The sequence below is a fragment of the Meleagris gallopavo genome, chromosome Z (assembly GCF_000146605.3).
Source record: "Meleagris gallopavo isolate NT-WF06-2002-E0010 breed Aviagen turkey brand Nicholas breeding stock chromosome Z, Turkey_5.1, whole genome shotgun sequence".
Lineage (NCBI taxonomy): Eukaryota > Metazoa > Chordata > Aves > Galliformes > Phasianidae > Meleagris > Meleagris gallopavo.
The window spans coordinates 33,564,014-33,570,180 of record NC_015041.2 but is presented as its reverse complement, the minus strand read 5'-3'; the positions used below and the strand labels follow the sequence as shown (position 1 = coordinate 33,570,180).

The 6,167-nt window shown below is 36.6% G+C and overlaps 1 long non-coding RNA gene across 1 annotated transcript; it reads right to left on the bottom strand.

Annotated features, from left to right (window-relative positions):
* Positions 1-144: 144 nt before the first annotated feature.
* LOC104915084 lies at positions 145-6,076 on the bottom strand. The gene is made up of 3 exons (XR_796235.2): positions 5,966-6,076; positions 993-1,105; positions 145-524 (listed from the first exon to the last, which is right to left on the bottom strand). It is a non-coding gene; the product is annotated as an uncharacterized LOC104915084 (long non-coding RNA).
* Between the last annotated feature and the right edge of the window lie 91 nt (positions 6,077-6,167).

The window sequence follows — 6,167 nt, the reverse complement described above, 5'->3', positions numbered from 1 at the left end:
CTGCAAAGTACTGCTCTATTCTCATTTATATCTACAATAAAATTCTATGAACAGTTGTCTCCCAAAACATATCCCAATAAAATAAAAGTTTAAAAAAAAGGTAACACCCAGTGTCCTATATTTGTATATTCATTGTCAGTTCGAAAAAGAAAAAAAAAAGGTAATCAAAGAAAAGAGAAAAATGACATCCCCACTCAGAATTGCATATTTACATTCTTCAAACTGTAGCGGTGAAAAATAATTCTATTAAGTGCAGAACATTCCTAGTGTTGCAGTAGTGACATTTTTAATAAGTTCATTATGAAAACATTTCTTTTTGTCTTAACAGTGATGCATTCCATGACTACGTGAAAATTTCATTATCCCCTTCACTTGCAGCCAGTGGTTGAGTCTGGATTGAAAAGCTCCTTGTATAATGGAGGAAATAGTGTGTTCACTATATCTGGGTGAGACTGTTTAAATACCTGTAGTTTCTCTCCGTGCAAGTTGCAAAGTGCAGTAATGGTTGGTATCTTGGCTATTAACTGTGAGATATAAAAGAAGAGGGAGGAAACAAATTTAGTATAAGTTACTGATTGCAGAATTAATTAAGGTAGCATCTTGTTGGGAAAACGTAATACCGCAAACTCTATCAAATCTATCCATGCCAAATTAGATAAGTCCACTGTTGTTACTCTTATGGTCTAAAAACCACTCTACTGAAAATTTTAGCCAAGTGCCAAAACTGCATTTAACAAGGAACTTCCTCTAGGGGCCCTCATTGAAATAGTCTGATTGTTGCTAAGGTACCACATAAAATGATTAATGGATTGAACAAAATATGATTTAAGAGGAAAGAAGAGTGAGGAGAAGAATACAACAATGCTTACTTCTATACAATGGGAGCAAGTTATATGATCCTTTTAACTTACATTAATGTAGTAGTGGAAAAGAGGCTAGAAAAAGATACATGTCTGAGGAAGGCTTAGGTTAGCTCTTTTTTAACAATTTACCTTTGTCAAAGTCTCATCATCGAGGTGGTTCTTCTGGATCACATGTTGAAGTGCAAAGTAAATCTTTTCCTGAAGCTTCTGGACCTTCCTTGGCTCTATTAACCAGGCTCGATCTAAGAAAAAGGAAGGCAAGAGCTAAGGACAGGTGTGGGGTATGCTCATGGATGAACTTGGTATACTACCAAGTGTTTACAGCAAATGTAATTCCTGTGGGGAAGGGAATCATAATGAAAAGATAGTTTCAGAAGCAAAGTTTTTAACCCATTAAAGGATCACTTGAGAGTTTAAATAAGACACACTGAGCATACAACAACAAAATATTTGCCGCGTATTTCTGTTTAAATCAATACGTTAGAGAAAGATGAGATAGAAATGAAACAAGGTCCAAGCATTTCATTATATTTTGCTGGTACATTCACTACTCTAACTTCATGTTGCCTAGGTAAAAAACATATATCATTTTAGTGTCTTAATACATAAATAATGAGCATATTGATCAAAACAGTCATCTCTTTGAAAACAATAGAATTATTGAAAAATTAAAACAAAATATATTTTGTCATTATTTACTAGGCTAACATTTTGAGACCATGTTTTATATTCTGTATTAAAAAAAAATGGCTTCCTTCAAAAGAATTTCTTTAATAATTCAAAAGAGTTATGAGCTGTTGCAATGTCTTGAAGTGCAAATTTCTTGTTTTTTAAAAATGTTCTGCTTTTAAATAACACAAAAGAGAAGATAATCTCAGAAAATTAACAATTACAGGTACAGTTGTTTGGGCTTATAGTGAGCTCAGATCCCAAGTGAAGGAGATCTTTCATAAGATATTCTGTCAAGTCACAGCTTCTGGAAATAATCATACATGAAGCATAGAAGCAGACCCCAAGACAATCTCCGAAACATAATAGTGTTTATAGCACTGCCAAATTGTCTGTGTTCCCATTCTGCAAACTTATTTCCCTATTTCTCACAGTCAGACTGATTCTTAGACATAGATTTTAGGTTTGCAAAAGGAAATACAAAGTTATGTTTTGCCATGGGGCTTGAATCTTAATGTACACATTGAAAGGTGTGGGAAAATCCCTTTCATTTCCAGTGCTCTTTTCCCTACCTCCCCGAGTTATTAAAATTATCCATAGAAATAATTTAAGCTGAGAGACTGAAGAGTATTTCAGTGCTGAAGAATCAGGATTCTGCCATTTGTCTGACTGCAGAGATGCCTCTATGGAAAATGTTCATCAACAACTTCTCTGAAAAGAGATAAATCCAAGCCTCTAGAGACTTAGCAGGTAATCAGACAAAGAAAACAATATTTTTACATAGCTTAAAGAATCATGATCTTGGAAGGTAACCAATGGATCCTATACTGACAGTGGCCACAGAAACAGAATTAGCTGAGAGCGCACACAGTACTGACACAAATAAGCTCACAATAATATTTAGCTTGACAGGCTAAGTGTCAAATTTTATGTTCTTGAAAAACATGCCTTTCAGTAGTATTAAATCAACATCTAATATGTGGCAGGCTGAAGCTAGAAAGATTTATCACAGAGAACAGTCCTTAAAGATTTATCTTTCTGCCACAAAGATGAGCTTAAAAATAGACTGAGGCTGTGGGAGCACAGGTTTTATCGCTTGCCTGTCATGGAGTATGCTGTATATAATACAAGAGTTCTTGAAATCACAGTGTGGGCTAGATGAAACTTTTACTATGAATATTAAGTCTGTCTCCCAAAATGTAGTTCCTACCACTTGATCACCATCTGAAAATTTGTTTGGACTTTCCACATACCTTTAATTATATTCACAAAACAGCAGGAAAAAGTCAATAGATCAGTGGCTACCCATACAGGATTTGAAAACTTGTTCAGCTCTACTATTTTCCTTTAGGTTTTGACTCTTCTATCTTGGAAGAGTGCACTAGCCACTAGGCAAGAAAAGAGTGTAGAAAAAGGTAAAAAATATAAGGAAAGATATTCAGCAAGATTTTCAGAAAAGATACTCGCAAGGTTAATGTCTTACCACCCATTTCCAACATGTATGCAAGTGAAGAGCCATTCCACATCATTAAGCTTCGAATCAGAAATAAAGTGAAAGAATCACTCTGAAAACCTTAAAGTACAAAATCTGGATTTGTACAATTAGTCAGATGGAAAATGGGCCTCAAGCTTGGTTTCAGAACTTAAACTATTGTGTTAATAGATGTTCTTAGGTCAGCCCACTCCTGCAGATATTGCTCTGTTCCCTGTAAATGTTGAGATTAAGGGCACAATAATCACCTTTCAGTGCAGTGGCTTCTGTAGAAGAAAAGCATGAATACGAGTGCTTCCCAAAGAGAGTGGCTATGTCCCTAAATTAGTGAGCGGAAGAACAGATGCAGTTTATTCTCAGAACCAGTGCTTCCTTTTTTCAATTTTATGTATGTTCACAAGATGAAACACTTTACTGTGAAGAAACCAGAACATCTAGTGCAGAAGGAAACTGATTATTTCTCTATTAATTTTTTATTATTTTTGAAAGGAAATAAATGACAGCTTTTAATGTCATTACAATTTGCACTGCCTTCCCTTGCCATAGACAGACTTAGCCCAGCTGAGATGGGGTTTATTTGCGTGACACAAATAGACATTTTTTTAATGGAAGATAGGTTGCCTTCTTTCAAGGTTATGATTCTTCAGCCCGTCCTGTCTTACTGCTTCTCCCACGTCTAATGATACTCATGCTTGCAGACTACAGGAAGAAGCAGTCAGCATACATTAAACAGTTTCACAGTTGGTTTTTGGCTAAAGGAATTAGATATATTCAGAGTGTCCTCTTGCTAGCAAGTAGGCAAAAAACAATTTGGGCATGAAAGAAAGACATTAGACATTGAAGTATTTCCTCTAGTATCACCAGCTTTAACTTTCAAGCTAAATAATGGTGAAAAAACTTGGGATTACTTCTGTGCATCTTAGCAGATTTTACTATTCAAGAGATACCCAGCTTTGAAGTGCCGCTGAGGTAAATCATGACTGAAATGTATTACTAGAGTTAGTGGAGAAGGTTTTACAACACATGCTTGCAATACAGCTGGCTCAAAACCAGTGCTGAGTTTCTGGCTTTTTCAAGCACTTAGTACAGCTGCAGATGTGCGAGAGATTCTGTTGCTTTGCTGAAAGACGCATGAAGAACTGCAAAGCTCAGAACTTCTATCAATTGTCTACCTGTAGCTAAGTGCACTTCATTAATGACTTGATCAAAAATCCATTAAAGCAATCCATTAAAATCAATAGGAAACTTTTCATTACTTAAATGTCCAAGTCTAAGGTATAGGACACTCCGAGATGATGGAATATTTCTGTCACCAGATTTTGTTAAGTTGGGCTATAACTTGTTTTTGTTGCCTAGATTACCTGGGTGACAGAAATATTACTTCTTTTTAGTTTCACATATCTGAATCACATATCTGAATATTTTTCTTTCTCCCTACAGATGAGATGTCTTAATCTGAAATGAAGTGCATATAAGCCAGCACTGAAACCATTTTACTGCTTCTGTCTCTTCAGGAAACACCTAGATGTTAAAAAGAGAAAAACATAAATCTTCTTGTAAGGATTCTATCACTCTTCATTTTCTGTTGCTTGGTTCTTAGCATGTTACTCAAGAACTTCACAGTCTAGATTGCCCCAGAATTCCCAAGTTGTCTTTAGCTTTGCATGGAGTCAGACTGTTAACGGGTCACTAATGCCAAACATGTACAGATGCTGTACATCTCCATCATGGTTTGGTCTTTTCTGTGGAGAAAAGAGCTGGTTGAGAGGAACCTGTCAGGGCACTCTGAATTCCCTGTCTCAGGAGAAATCAGGCATCCTGGGAGGTGTTTCACAGGCAGTTTTCACTTCTGTGCACAAATGGGTTGTGGCTGAGGAACATATGTGGCAATGGAAGCACTCTGCAGGGCACTCTGGAGCACCCAATCTCATTCTATATGTAGGCACTGGCAAGAACAATTCAGAGGGAAATTAGGAGTAAAGTTCTTTCTGGAGGTGTCATTAATGATGAGAACAAACATGTGAACACCATCTGTGCTAGTCTAATTCTGCCTAATGTAATCTCCTCCACAGATGTATGAGAGGGCAAAGTGACCTAGAAGAAGTCTTTAGTGGAACAGACTGGAAAAATAATTAATGGTGGGATTTTTTGTAAAGACCTTTGAAAAGGTTACTCTCAGTGGGAGCTGGAGGCCTACTTTCCCTGACTCAATTTTAAAATCTCATACTAAACTCTAAGACTGCTTATGTGGAGCTGTGGTATGTGAATACTTGGAGAAGAACATTTTGCCTCTGAAATTACTACCTCTAAAATGGAGTTAAATTCAGACAGAACTTCATGGAGATTTTTACTGCTCATGTTTTTATTGACACAGAAGAATCCATTCATAGCTGAATACTCCCTAACCCACTTGGGGCTATGAGTTTTGAGCTCACTGAGGATCCAAGTAGGAACATGCATCACCTTGAGCAACATATTTTCTCTGTGTTTTGAAGCAACGCCAGCAGGCACTGCTTGTCTGCATGAACCTGCTCCATGGCTATTACCCTCACTCTCAGCACTTATTTCTCTCTCATTTTCCAATCTGTCTTTTTCTTGCATCATGAAATAGTGCACAGACACTATGGTCCTTGACTGAAACATAACATGTCTGTAGGTTAAGTTCAGGCAGACTATTCAGGTAGACAATATTATTCTTGTTTTTTAATATATAATTGGCATGTTACATATTTTGCCTCTCTGTAAACTTCTGTGACGGGATCACCACACTTTGGATCTATTTCTAATATGTGTAACTGCTGAAATTCTAACAAAAAGAGCTGGAAACTCTTTTTTGAGTAATGCAGGTATTCTTCCATTGCTTATCACACTTCTTAATACATATGTCCATTGCTTATTCCAGCGTAAAGCATTATTTAAGTAGGTAGATTGGAACAAATACCTGGTGATATCAGAACAGCAGATGAAAACAAGGCAATCTCCTCCTCAGTCAGCTGTAAGGAACATAAATTCTTAGCAAAGTCAAATGCTTCATTCACCAGATCATCAGAACCTAAGGACCATAGAGAACAAAGTCAAAATTAGAAATTTATTAGCTCTCCGACCTGGCTTGAAAAGTGGAAAAATGGACTGTTTTGTACAAA